The sequence below is a fragment of the Osmia bicornis genome, unplaced genomic scaffold (genome assembly GCF_907164935.1).
Source record: "Osmia bicornis bicornis unplaced genomic scaffold, iOsmBic2.1, whole genome shotgun sequence".
Classification (NCBI taxonomy): Eukaryota; Metazoa; Arthropoda; class Insecta; order Hymenoptera; family Megachilidae; genus Osmia; species Osmia bicornis.
This window is the reverse complement of record NW_025791302.1, coordinates 116,991-133,821: the sequence shown is the minus strand read 5'-3', so window position 1 is coordinate 133,821 and position 16,831 is coordinate 116,991.

Sequence of the window (16,831 nt, the reverse complement as noted above, 5' to 3'; positions counted from 1 at the left end):
CATATAGTAGCAGTTTCGATATTACTATATCTACAATAGATATAATGTAATATACTGATCCCTTCCCACAGATCAATGTAATTTTGGTACCAATATCATTATTACTATATCTACATTAGATATAATGTAATATACTGATCCCTTCCCGCAGAACAATGTACATATAATAACAGTTTCGTTATTACTATATCAACATTAGATATAATGTAATACTCTGATACCTTCCCACAGATCAATGTACATATAATAACAGTATTGTTATTACTATATCTACATTAGATATGTAATATACATTTAATAACAATATCATTACTACTATATCTACATCAGACGAAAATTAATATACTGATTTAATCCAGCAGAACAATGTACATTTAATAACAATACCATTATTACTATATCTACATCAGATGTAATTTAATATACTGATTTAATCCCACAGAACAAGGTACATATAATAACAGTTTCGTTATTACTATATCTACATTAGATATAATGTAATATTCTGATTCCTTCCCACAGATCAATGTACATATAGTGACAGTATCGTTATTACTATATCTACATTAGATATGTAATATACATTTAATAACAATATCATTATTACTATATCTACATTGGATACAATGTAATATAATGATCCCTTCCCACCGATCAATGTACATATAATGGCAATATCCTTATTACTATATCTGCATTAGATCTGCTGCAATATACTGATTCCTTCCCACAGATCAATGTACATATAATAACAGTATCATTATTACTATATCTACATTAGATATAATGTAATATAATGATCCCTTCCCACCGATGAATGTACATATAATGGCAGTATCGTTATTACTATATCTACAATAGATATAATGTAATACCCTGATACCTTCCCACAGATCAATGTACATATAATAACAGTTTGGTTGTTACTATATCTACAATAGATATAATGTAATATACTGATACCTTCCCACAGATCAATGTACATACAATAATAGTATCGTTATTACTATATCTACATTAGGTATGTAATATACATTTAATAACAATATCATTATTACTATATCTACATTAGATATAATATAATATAATGATCCCTTCCCAAGGATCAATGTACATATAATGGCAATATCCTTATTACTATATCTGCATTAGATCTGCTGCAATATACTGATTCCTTCCCACAGATCCATGTACATTGAGTAACAGTATCATTTATACAATATCTACATTGGATATAATGTAATATACTGATGCCTTCCCACAGATGAATGTAATTTTGGTAACAACATCATTATTACAATATCTACATTAGATATAATGTAATATACTGATGCCTTCCCACAGATCAATGTAATTTTGGTAACAACATCATTATTACAATATCTACATTAGATATAATGTAATATACTGATCCCTTCCCACAGATCAATGTACATATAATAACAGTATCGTTATTACTATATCTACATTAGATATGTAATATACATTTAATAACCATATCATTATTAATATATCTACATCAGACGAAATTTAATATACTGATTTAATCCAGCAGACCAATGTACATTTAATAACAATATCATTATTAATATATCTACATCAGATGAAACTCAATATACTGATTTAATCCCGCAGACCAATGTACATTCAATAGCAATATCATTATAACTATATCTACATGGGGTACAATGTAATATACTGATACCTTCCCACAGATCAATGTACATATAATAACAGTATCGTTATTACTATATCTACATTAGATATCTAATATACATTTATTACTATATCTACATTAGATATGTAATATATATTTATTACTATATCTACATCAGACGAAATTTAATATACTGATTTAATCCAGCAGACCAATGTACATTTAATAACAATACCATTATTACTATATCTACATCAGATGTAATTTAATATACTGATTTAATCCCACAGAACAAGGGACATAAAATAACAGTTTCGTTATTACTATATCTACATTAGATATAATGTAATATACTGATTCCTTCCCACAGATCAATGTACATTGAATACCAGTATCATTTATACTATATCTACATTGGATATAATGTAATACACTGATACCTTCCCACAGATCAATGTAATTTTGGTAACAATATCATTATTACTATATCTACCTTAGATATAATAATATATACTGATCCCTACGCACAGATCAATGTACATATAATAACAGTTTCGTTATTACTATATCTACATTAGATATAATGTAATATACTGATACCTTCCCACAGATCAATGTACATGTAATAACAGTATCGTTATTACTATAGCTACATTAGATATATATAATATACATTTAATAACAATATCATTATTACTATATCTACATCAGATGAAATTTAATATACTGATTTAATCACACAGACCAATGTGCATTTAATAACAATATCATTATTAATATATCTACATCAGATGAAACTCAATATACAGATTTAATCCTGCAGACCAATGTACATTCAATAACAATATCATTATAACTATATCTACATGGGATACAATGTAATATACTGATACCTTCCCACAGATCAATGTACATATAATAACAGTATCGTTATTACTGTATCTACATTAGATATGTAATATACATTTATTACTATATCTACATCAGATTAAATTTAATATACTGATTTAATCCCACAGACCAATGTACATTTAATAACAATACCATTATTACTAGATCTACATTAGATATAATGGAGTATACTGATCCCTACCCACAGATCAATGTACATATAATAACAGTTTGGTTATTACTATATCTACGATAGATATAATGTAAAATACTGATACCTTCCCACAGATCAATGTACATACAATAACAGTATCGTTATTACTATATCTACATCAGATGAAATGTAATATACTGATTTATTCCCACAGACCAATGTACATTTAATAACAATATCATTATTACTATATCTACATTGGATACAATGTAATATACTGATACCTTCCCACAGATCAATGTACATATAATAACAGTTTCGTAGTGACTATATCTACAATAGATATAATGTAATATACTGATACCTTCCCACAGATCAATATACATATAACATCAGTATCGTTATTACTATAGCTACATTAGATATAATGTAATATACTGATACCTTCCCACAGATCAATGTACATATAATAACAGTATCGTTATTACTATATCTACATTAGATATGTAATATACATTTAAAAACAATATCATTATTACTATATCCACATTATATATAATGTAATATAATGATCCCTTCCCACCGATCGATGTACATATAGTAGCAGTTTCGATATTACTATATCTACAATAGATATAATGTAATATACTGATCCCTTCCCACAGATCAATGTAATTTTGGTACCAATATCATTATTACTATATCTACATTAGATATAATGTAATATACTGATCCCTTCCCGCAGAACAATGTACATATAATAACAGTTTCGATATTACTATATCAACATTAGATATAATGTAATACTCTGATACCTTCCCACAGATCAATGTACATATAATAACAGTATTGTTATTACTATATCTACATTAGATATGTAATATACATTTAATAACAATATCATTACTACTATATCTACATCAGACGAAAATTAATATACTGATTTAATCCAGCAGAACAATGTACATTTAATAACAATACCATTATTACTATATCTACATCAGATGTAATTTAATATACTGATTTAATCCCACAGAACAAGGTACATATAATAACAGTTTCGTTATTACTATATCTACATTAGATATAATGTAATATTCTGATTCCTTCCCACAGATCAATGTACATATAGTGACAGTATCGTTATTACTATATCTACATTAGATATGTAATATACATTTAATAACAATATCATTATTACTATATCTACATTGGATACAATGTAATATAATGATCCCTTCCCACCGATCAATGTACATATAATGGCAATATCCTTATTACTATATCTGCATTAGATCTGCTGCAATATACTGATTCCTTCCCACAGATCAATGTACATATAATAACAGTATCATTATTACTATATCTACATTAGATATAATGTAATATAATGATCCCTTCCCACCGATGAATGTACATATAATGGCAGTATCGTTATTACTATATCTACAATAGATATAATGTAATACCCTGATACCTTCCCACAGATCAATGTACATATAATAACAGTTTGGTTGTTACTATATCTACAATAGATATAATGTAATATACTGATACCTTCCCACAGATCAATGTACATACAATAATAGTATCGTTATTACTATATCTACATTAGGTATGTAATATACATTTAATAACAATATCATTATTACTATATCTACATTAGATATAATATAATATAATGATCCCTTCCCACCGATCAATGTACATATAATGGCAATATCCTTATTACTATATCTGCATTAGATCTGCTGCAATATACTGATTCCTTCCCACAGATCCATGTACATTGAGTAACAGTATCATTTATACAATATCTACATTGGATATAATGTAATATACTGATGCCTTCCCACAGATGAATGTAATTTTGGTAACAACATCATTATTACAATATCTACATTAGATATAATGTAATATACTGATGCCTTCCCACAGATCAATGTAATTTTGGTAACAACATCATTATTACAATATCTACATTAGATATAATGTAATATACTGATCCCTTCCCACAGATCAATGTACATATAATAACAGTATCGTTATTACTATATCTACATTAGATATGTAATATACATTTAATAACCATATCATTATTAATATATCTACATCAGACGAAATTTAATATACTGATTTAATCCAGCAGACCAATGTACATTTAATAACAATATCATTATTAATATATCTACATCAGATGAAACTCAATATACTGATTTAATCCCGCAGACCAATGTACATTCAATAGCAATATCATTATAACTATATCTACATGGGGTACAATGTAATATACTGATACCTTCCCACAGATCAATGTACATATAATAACAGTATCGTTATTACTATATCTACATTAGATATGTAATATACATTTATTACTATATCTACATTAGATATGTAATATATATTTATTACTATATCTACATCAGACGAAATTTAATATACTGATTTAATCCAGCAGACCAATGTACATTTAATAACAATACCATTATTACTATATCTACATCAGATGTAATTTAATATACTGATTTAATCCCACAGAACAAGGGACATAAAATAACAGTTTCGTTATTACTATACCTACATTAGATATAATGTAATATACTGATTCCTTCCCACAGATCAATGTACATTGAATACCAGTATCATTTATACTATATCTACATTGGATATAATGTAATACACTGATACCTTCCCACAGATCAATGTAATTTTGGTAACAATATCATTATTACTATATCTACCTTAGATATAATGATATATACTGATCCCTACGCACAGATCAATGTACATATAATAACAGTTTCGTTATTACTATATCTACATTAGATATAATGTAAAATACTGATACCTTCCCACAGATCAATGTACATGTAATAACAGTATCGTTATTACTATAGCTACATTAGATATATATAATATACATTTAATAACAATATCATTATTACTATATCTACATCAGATGAAATTTAATATACTGATTTAATCACACAGACCAATGTGCATTTAATAACAATATCATTATTAATATATCTACATCAGATGAAACTCAATATACAGATTTAATCCCGCAGACCAATGTACATTCAATAACAATATCATTATAACTATATCTACATGGGATACAATGTAATATACTGATACCTTCCCACAGATCAATGTACATATAATAACAGTATCGTTATTACTGTATCTACATTAGATATGTAATATACATTTATTACTATATCTACATCAGATTAAGTTTAATATACTGATTTAATCCCACAGACCAATGTACATTTAATAACAATACCATTATTACTAGATCTACATTAGATATAATGGAGTATACTGATCCCTACCCACAGATCAATGTACATATAATAACAGTTTGGTTATTACTATATCTACGATAGATATAATGTAATATACTGATACCTTCCCACAGATCAATGTACATACAATAACAGTATCGTTATTACTATATCTACATTAGATGAAATGTAATATACTGATTTATTCCCACAGACCAATGTACATTTAATAACAATATCATTATTACTATATCTACATTGGATACAATGTAATATACTGATACCTTCCCACAGATCAATTTACATATAATAACAGTATCGTTATTACTATATCTACATTAGATATAGTAATAACGATACTTAATAACAATATCATTATTAATATATCTACATTAGATATAATGTAATATAATGATCCCTTCCCACCGATCAATGTACATATAATGGCAATATCCTTATTACTATATCTGCATTCGATCTGCTGCAGTATACTGATTCCTTCCCACAGATCAATGTAATTTTGGTAACAACTTCATTATTACTATATCTACATTAGATATAATGTAATGTACTGATACCTTCCCACAGCTCAATGTACATATTATAACAGTATCGTTATTACTATATCTAGATTAGATATGTAATATGCATTTAACAACAATATCATTATTAATATATCTACATCAGATGTAATGTAATATACTGATTTATTCCCACAGACCAATGTACATTTAATAACAATATCATACTATATCTACATTAGATACAATGTAATATACTGATATCTTCCCACAATTCAATCTACATACAATAACAGTATCGTTATTACTATATCTACATTAGATATGTACTATACATTTAATAACAGTATCATTATCACTATATCTACATCAGATGAAATGTAATATACTGATTTTATCCCACAGACCAATGTACATTTAATAACAATACCATTATTACTATATCCTCATTAGATATAATGTAATATACTGATCACTTCCCACAGATCAATGCACAGATTGTAACATTATCGTCATTACTATATCTACATTTCATATGTAATTAATACTTAATAACAGTATCGTTATTACTATATCTACATTAGATCTACTGCGATATACTGATTCCTTCCCACAGATCAATGTACATTGAATAACAGTATCATTTATATTATATCTACATTGGATATAATGTAATATACTGATTCCTTCCCACAGATCAATGTAATTTTGGTAACAATATCATTATTACCATATCTACATTAGATACAATGTAATATACTGATAGCTTCAAACAGATCAATGTACATGCATGAACAGTAGCGTTATTACTATATCTACATTAGATATGTAATACACATTAATAACAATATCATTATTACTATATCTACATCAGATGAAATTTAATATACTGATTTAATCCCACAGACCAATGTACATTTAATAACAATACCATTATTACTATATCTACATTAGATATAATGTAATATAATGATCACATCCCACCGATCAATGCACATATAATGGCAGTATCGTTATACCTATATCTACATTTGATATGTAATATACATTTAATAACAATATCATTATTACTATAGCTACTTCAGCTGTAATTTAATATACTGGTTTATTCCCACAGACCAATGTACATTTAATGACAATACCATTATTACTATATCTACATCAGATGTAATTTAATATACTGATTTAATCCCACAGATCAATGTACATTTAATAACAATATCATTATTACTATATCTACATTAGATATAATGTAATATACTGATCCTGTTGGCGAAATTCCCTACGTACACGCAGCGTGACGAAGTTGGCAGCGAAAATAGTTCGTTGGTGCGTCGTTACCGATAGCGACAGCACCTCTCGGGCCCACTTTGTCCACGCGGTCCCCTCTCTACGCCGTAACCGGCGCGATCGACGCCATCATCGATTTCCTCCTTCTTGATCGTACGCTTCGAGTGAAAGCACGTCTCTCTTGCCCACGCTCACGATACGCATCAAGTTCGACCACGTTGTTAATTTAACAAGTATAGACCACGCCGTGTCCACGCGATTACTTTCAAGGGTAATTTAGACCGCGCATTGCCCACGCATTTTCGTTGTATTATTCTTTGACCACGCTTCGTCCACGTGTTATCATTGTTCACTTCGACCACGCGCTGTGATCGTTTCACGTTTTGTGTTTGTGACTGACTTTGTAAATATTCGACGCGCAATAAACGAGTTGTGTTTGTTGCAAAGTGTGCCTCAATTATTTCTGACCTCGCTGCCCACGTGAACTCGCATACATTTTTTGGTCCTTCGAGCCGGATACGAAGCACACTCGGTTTGGAAGAAACGTGTAACGGTCGAAGCCACCATTACGAGTAACGGCCACGCCCGTTCAACGAACACGCAGTGCAGTTTCGAGTGAGGTGTCAAAGAATTACAGTGACTCTCAAGTTTCTGAAACGTTTTCCTTAGTGTAGTGACCACGCAGTGAGTTTCGACGCACAACATGCCGAAATCGCGGGACACCTCACCGGCCTCGCACGACAGCTCGGCCCGCTCCAGCAAGGCGGACGAGGAAACGACCACGGCGCGCCCGCTTCTAGAAGTCCCGGAAGAGACGACTCAGTCCTCGCAGACCACACGCCCACGCTCACCAGCACGCCTCTCCTCTGAGCTTCAGGTCCGCGCAAAGATGCAGGAGGAGCGCCTGGACACGATGCTGTCCATCGTGGAAGATTTGCAGGCATCGACCGCGAAGGAGCCTCTGACCATCATCGCGTCAGAGGTGGAAATTACAAAAACCACCTTGATGGAGATGCATCTTATGTTCCATCAAGAGCATCAAGCCCTCAGCCGTCTGTGGCCGGTGTCGCAGCTCGACCACGGCTATTATAAAACAAAGGTGGCGTCGCAAGAGGAGAAGGTGGTGTTGACCGCGCGAAAATTAATAGCTCAGCTGGAGCACCGGCTAGCGCCAAGCACGCCCACGTAGCCCACTACGTCCACGCAGACAACCGCAGCAAAAAGGTCACGCTTGCCGGAAATTGCGCTCCCAAAGTTCGAGGGTGAGTACAACAGATGGCAGGCCTTCAAGTCGGCGTTTACGTCGGTGATAATGGAACGCGACGACCTCGCAGAAGTGGACAAGCTCCACTATCTCAAGGGAGCGGTATCAGGCAACGCAGCCCACGTGATCGCTCATTTACCCGCTACAAACGAGGCCTTCCAAAAGGCCTGGAAGCTTCTCGATGAGCGGTTTGAGAACAAGCGGCTCAATGTCCAGTCCTACATGGACCGGATCTCTGATTTGAAGCCAATGAAGCAGCGAAAGGCCAGTTCGCTGATCAAGATGACGAACATCATCGGCGAAACGCAAGAGGCTTTGACCACGTTCGGGCTCAATGATCCTCACTCCTGCTTCTTACTGAACCACCTCGTCAGGCTGCTCGATTCGGACACGCGAGAACGCTGGGAGTCTTCTTTGAGCGCTCAGACGGACTATCCGACGATGTCGCAGCTCACGACATTCTTGCTGGGACGAGCCCGAACATTGGAACAGCTGGAGCGGGTGGCCGAACAAAAGACGCCGCAGAACACGCAGACCACGTCAGGACGCCCCGCCAGTCGCGACATCCGGCTGGTGCAACAGCGAGCTTCCGTCCACGCAGCCGCCGCAACGCAGTCCACGACAACGACGACCACGTCCTCTGCACGCCCACGCACCTCAGCGCTCTATCCTTGTGCGCTCTGCGCCAAGGATCACTTCTTGACATCGTGCCCTGCATTCAGGGACAAAACCGTGGATGAGCGGATGACTGTGGTGAAGGCTCAGCAGTTGTGCGTGAACTGTTTGGGCCACCATAATCTGAGAAGCTGCCGTACAGCATAACGGTGTAAGCTCTGCAATGAGCAGCACCACACGGCATTACATGGTGGCAACCTCATCAGGGTGTTGGTGCCATTCCCGCAGACCTCGCAGCCCGCGACCGCCTCCACGTCTTCGCAGCCCACGGCGAAGGCATCACAGACCACGCAAACACAATCAGCACAACATTGAGATGTTGGTGCAGTCGTCGACGCCCACGCAGCCTGCTCAGCCCACGCATTAAAGGACCACGCAGCCCACGCATTAAAGGACCACGCAGCCCACGCATTAAAGGACCACGCAGCCCACGCATTCAGACCACGCAGACCACGGACCACACTTCTAGCAACAGCACTCGCAAGAGTGCACACCGACCTCGCAACGCAGCAAGTAAGAATTCTGGTCGATTCAGGCTCTGAAGTTTCTCTTATTTCAGAGTCTTTAGTTAATCAGCTTAGACTCAGACGGAAACGCTTCTCATTGGATGTCCACGGAGTTGGTGGAGCAAGGACCTCGCAGACGAATGGAGTGGTCAATATTACACTCCATTCTAATTACAGACCACTCGCAGTCACCGTTCAAGCACACGTGCTTACAAAGGTGACTACTTGCTTGCCATCGGAACCACCATCTCAGCCAACGCAGCCATCGCACTTGGAGAAATTGAACCTCGCAGATCCTCAATTTCTCGTCTCAAGACCGGTGGACATCATTCTCGGAGCGGACGCATACGGGCAAGTCATCAAGCCAAATATTATTCGGAACACGTCATCACCGTTGATCGCTCAACTCTCGATTTTCGGTTGGCTCATAATCGGGCCCCTCGAGGGCACTCAGACAATTCGCAGGACTTCTCATCAAGTGACAGTCAATAATACTGATCGCCAATTGAGTGAGTTACTCAGCCGCTTCTGGACGCAGGAAGAGCCACCGCAGAACACGGCACCCTTGCTCACGCCAGACGAGCAAGAGTGCGAAGATCATTTCAAGACCACGCATTCAAGAGACCCCACTGGAAGATACATCGTGCGATTGCCGCTCAAAATTCATCCTCGAGCACTTGGCAATTCTTATCAGACCGCGCACAGTTGCCTTCAACGGACTCTCAGACGACTCAGTAAGGACGCCCAGTACAATCAGCTGTACACCAAGTTCATGCTCGAGTATGAGCAACTTGGTCACATGGTAAGACTGAACAACGACTCAATAACTAGTCCGTTTCAGTACTTTCTTCCGCATCATGGCGTTCTGAAGTTGGGCAGCACGACCACCGCTTTACGTGTGGTTTTCAATGGCTCCAGTCCAACTTCATCAGGATACTCGCTGAACGATCTTCTACATACTGGTCCAAATCTGATGTTGAATATCGCAGATCTTCTCATTTGGATACGAAGATAAAAACATCTGTTTGCAACTGACGTCACGAAGATGTACCGACAAATTAAGGTGCATCCAGATGACTGGAGCTTGCAGCAGATACTCTGGCTTGATGATACGCAGAAAGAAACGCAGTACCAGCTGACCACGGTCACGTACGGAACGAAAGCTGCACCGTACTTGGCTGTCCGAACACTCTTGCAACTCGCTGATGACGAAGGGTCGAAATATCCCCTTGCCGTGGAACCCATCAAAAATGGCAGGTATGTCGATGACATTTTTGGTGGCGCAGACACCGCAGAACATCTACAGGACGTTGCAAATCAGCTAACGCAGTTGTGTCAAGCGGGTGGATTTCCACTCGCAAAATGGCATTCCACAAGCAAATCGTTGCTAGAAGACCTCGCACCAGAACAGACCAACGCAGCAATTTCATTCGACGACTGCGCAACCAAAATTCTCGGAATTAAATGGATTCCACATCAGGACACGCTGAACTTCTCGACCATATCAGCTACGCAACGCACGCAGTTTACAAAACGCCTCATTCTCTCCGAAGTAGCTCAACTCTTTGATCCACTCGGTTTTATTGCACCTGTAATTATCAGAGCTAAAATTCTTATTCAAGAGCTTTGGTTACAGGAACTCAGTTGGGACGACATTCTGCCGCTTCACATCACTCAACGATGGTTATGCATCAGGGAAGGTTTAACCAGCTTGGCCAAGCTTTCCATCCCTCGATGGTTCAACACCACGACCACGTCTACAGTTGAACTTCATGGCTTCGCTGATGCATCAGTCCTCGCGACGGCAGCCGTCGTCTATCTCGTCGTACACGCACCGTCCACGGGTACCCAAGTTTCTCTCGTCTGCTCGAAAACGCGAGTGACACCACTCAAACGTCTAACCATCCCGAGGTTGGAGCTCACAGCAGCGCTGCTACTCTCTAAACTAATACGGCATGTTCACGCTACTTTGAACATGACCGTCTCTCAAACATTTTTGTGGACGGATTCAGAAGTCACGCTTGCTTGGATCAAAACGCACCCCTCCAAATGGAAGGATTGCGTTCGCAACAGGGTAATCCAGATCCAGGAGATAACGCAGAACTTTCACTGGAGGCATGTACCAGGATCATCGAATCCAGCTGACTGCGCGTCAAGAGGCATGACGACAGAACAGCTTCAACAGCACACGCTTTGGTGGACGGGACCACCGTGGATCACGCAACCACAGAACTCATGGCCCAAGCAGACCAGTGTTGACGCAGACGAGTTGGGCGCCCCAGAAGCTCGTGCTGTCGTTGCACTCCACACGGCAAACGCAGTAAAAGAATATTCATGGGAACTGATCTATAAATATTCTTCCTTTCACAGACTACTCAGAATCACCGCTCTTTGCCTCAAATTCGTGGACAAGCTGTTCAAACGAAAGGACGCTTCGCCCACGCATTCTATCTCAGCAGCTGATATGGAAAGGGCCAGAATCTACTGGATTCAGGCCACGCAATCCGCATTCTTCAAAGACGAACTCGCTGCATTCGCCAAGGGAACAACGCTTCCAACCACTCATCCATTCACGAGGCTCACCGCTTACCTCGACCATCAGGGAATCGCCAGGGTAGTCGGACGCCTCCAACATTCAGAACTCTCGCACGATGGAAAACATCCTGTTATTCTGCCTCGTGAATCACGACTCTCTGCACTGCTCATCGACCACGCACATCGTCAGACCATGCATGGAGGTACGCAATCCACCCTCGCTTTTCTCAGACAACGCTACTGGATTCTCGGTGGACGAGCTCCAGTGAAAACGCATATCCTGAGGTGTGTGAAGTGTGCTCGGCAGAGGGGGATCCGTGCCCATCAACTGATGGGCCAACTACCTCTTTGTCGGGTCACTCCATCACGCCCGTTCACCCACACAGGGGTGGACTACGCAGGACCGCTCACGCTGAAGACTTAGAAAGGCAGAGGAGCCAAGACGCAGAAAGGGTGGATTTGTGTATTCGTCTGTTTCGCAACATCAGCTGTTCATCTGGAAGTTGTCACCGATTACTCAGCCGACGCGTTCATCGCAGCATATCGCAGATTCGCAGCAAGAAGAGGAACTGCAGCCTCTCTCTACTCAGATTGCGGTACCAACTTCCAAGGAGCAGACGCACAATTGAAAAAGCAGTTCAACGACAGCACACGCGAAAATCAAGACCTCGCAGCTCTACTCGCCAAGGATGGTACACAGTGGCACTTCAACCCTCCTGCCGCTCCACACATGGGTGGAAAATGGGAGGCGGTGGTTAAGTCTCTCAAATTCCATCTGAAGAGGACGATTGGAGATGCTTTGCTGACGTTCGAGGAATCAATAACATTGCTCGCGCAGATAGAAGCCATCCTCAATTCAAGACCGTTGGAACCACTCAGCGATGATCCAGACGACCTCTCAGCCCTCTCACCAGGACATTTCCTGATCGGATCGCCGCTCAACGCAGTGCCAGAGCCCACTCTTCTCGACGTCTCAGTCAACCGATTGTCAAGGTGGCAATTTCTGCAGCAGTGTCTCCAACAATTTTGGAGGCTCTGGTCCACGCAGTATCTTCAACGACTCCAAGCAGTCTCGAAGTGGCATCACCCGTCAAATGAGATCAAGGTAGGCACTCTTGTTCTTATTACTGATGAACGCTTGCCCCCAGGAAAATGGCCCATGGCTCGAGTTCTCAAACTCCTACCAGGCAAGGACGGATTGACCAGAGTCGTCGAGCTCAAGACGGCCACCACGACGCTCACGCGGCCCATCGCCAAGTTGGCCATTCTTCATCAGCCCTCTCAGGACAACGCGGACACGCAGACCACATCATCGACCAGTCGCTGATGGCCGGGGGGAAATGTTGGCGAAATTCCCTACGTACACGTAGCGTGACGAAGTTGGCAGCGAAAATAGTTCGTTGGTGCGTCGTTACCGATAGCGGCAGCACCTCTCGGGCCCACTTTGTCCACGCGGTCCCCTCTCTACGCCGTAACCGGCGCGATCGACGCCATCATCGATTTCCTCCTTCTTGATCGTACGCTTCGAGTGAAAGCACGTCTCTCTTGCCCACGCTCACGATACGCATCAAGTTCGACCACGTTGTTAATTTAACAAGTATAGACCACGCCGTGTCCACGCGATTACTTTCAAGGGTAATTTAGACCGCGCGTTGCCCACGCATTTTCGTTGTATTATTCTTTGACCACGCTTCGTCCACGTGTTATCATTGTTCACTTCGACCACGCGCTGTGATCGTTTCACGTTTTGTGTTTGTGACTGACTTTGTAAATATTCGACGCGCAATAAACGAGTTGTGTTTGTTGCAAAGTGTGCCTCAATTATTTCTGACCTCGCTGCCCACGTGAACTCGCATACAGATCCCTACCTACAGATCAATGTACATATAATAACAGTTTCGTTATTACTATATCTACATTAGATATAATGTCATATACTGATACCTTCCCACAGATCAATGTACATATAATAACAGTATCGTTATTACTATATCTACATTAGATATGTAATATACACTTAACAACAATATCATTATTACTATATCTACATCAGATGAAATTTAATATACTGATTTAATCCCACAGACCAGTGTACATTTAATAACAATATCATGATTACTATATCTACATTAGATATAATGTAATATACTTATACCTTCCCACAGATTAATGTACACATAATAACAGTACCGTTATTACTATGTCTACATTAGATATGTAATATACATTTAATAACAATATCATTATTACTATATCTACATCAGATGAAATGTACTATACTGATTTAAACCCACAGACCAATGTACATTCAATAACAATACCATTATTACTATATCTACATCAGATGAAATGTAATATACTGATTTAATCCAAAAGACCAATGTACATTTAATAACAATACCATTATTACTATATCCTCATTAGATATAATGTAATATACTGATCACTTCCCACAGATCAATGCACAGATTGTAACATTATCGTGATTACTATATCTACATTACATATGTAATTAATACTTAATAACAGTATCGTTATTACTATATCTACATTAGATCTACTCTAATATACTGATTCCTTCCCACAGATCAATGTACATTGAATAACAGTATCATTTATACTATATCGACATTGGATATAATGTAATATACTGATGCCTTCCCACAGATCAATGTAATTTTGGTAACAATATCATTATTACTATATCTACATTAGATATAATGTATATACTGATCCCTACCACAGATCAATGTACATATATAACAGTTTGGTTATTACTAATCTACATTAGATATATGTAATATTTGATACCTTCCCACAGATCAATGTAATAATACCAGTATCGTATTACTATATAATATTAGATATGTATTACATTAATAACAATATCATTAAGATATAGTAATGAACGAAACTGTTATTGTATGTACATTGATCTGTGGGAAGGTATCAGTATATTACATTATATCTAATGAGTATGTAATAACGATACTGTTATTATATGTATAATGATCTGCGGGAAGGTATCAGTATATTACATTATATCTATTGTAGATATAGTACTACGAAACTGTTATTATATGTACATTGATCTGGGGAAGGTATTAGTATATTACATTGTATCTAATGTAGATATATAAAAATGATATTGTTATTAAATGTACATTGAGTCTGTGGGGAATAAATCAGTATATTACATATCATCTGATGTAGATATAGTAATAATGATATTGTTATTAAATGTATATTACATATCAAATGGAGATATAGTAATAACGATACTGCCATTATATGTACATTGATCAGGTGGAAGGGATCATTATATTACATTATATCTAATGTAGATATAGTAATAATGATATTGTTATTAAATGTACATTGGTCTGTGGGATAAATCAGTATATTACATTACATCTGATGTAGATATAGTAATAATGATATTGTTATTGAATGTATATTACATATCTAATGTAGATATAGTAATAACGACACAGTTATTAGTATGTACATTGATCTGTGGGAAGGTATCAGTATATTACATTATATCTATTGTAGATATAGTAATAACGAAACTGCTATTATATGTACATTGATCTGTGGGTAGGGATCAGTATATTACATTTATCTAATGTAGATATAGTAATACTGATATTTGATTACAAATTACATTGATCTGTGGGAAGGACAGTAGATTACATATATAATTGTAGATATAGTAACTCCGAAATGTTATTATATGTACATTGATCTGTGGGAAGGATCGTAATTATGATCCAATGTAGATATAGTAATAATGATATTGTTATTAAATGCATTGGTTGCGGGAATAGATCAGTTAACATAATCTAATGTAGATATAGTAATATGATATTGTTATTAAATGACATTGGTCTGTGGGAATAGATCAGTATTACATTACATCTGATGTAGATATAGTAATAAGATATGTTATTAGATGTATATTACTATCTAATGTAGATATAGTAATAACGATATGTTATTGTATGTACATTCATCGGTGGGAGGATAATTATTCATTATA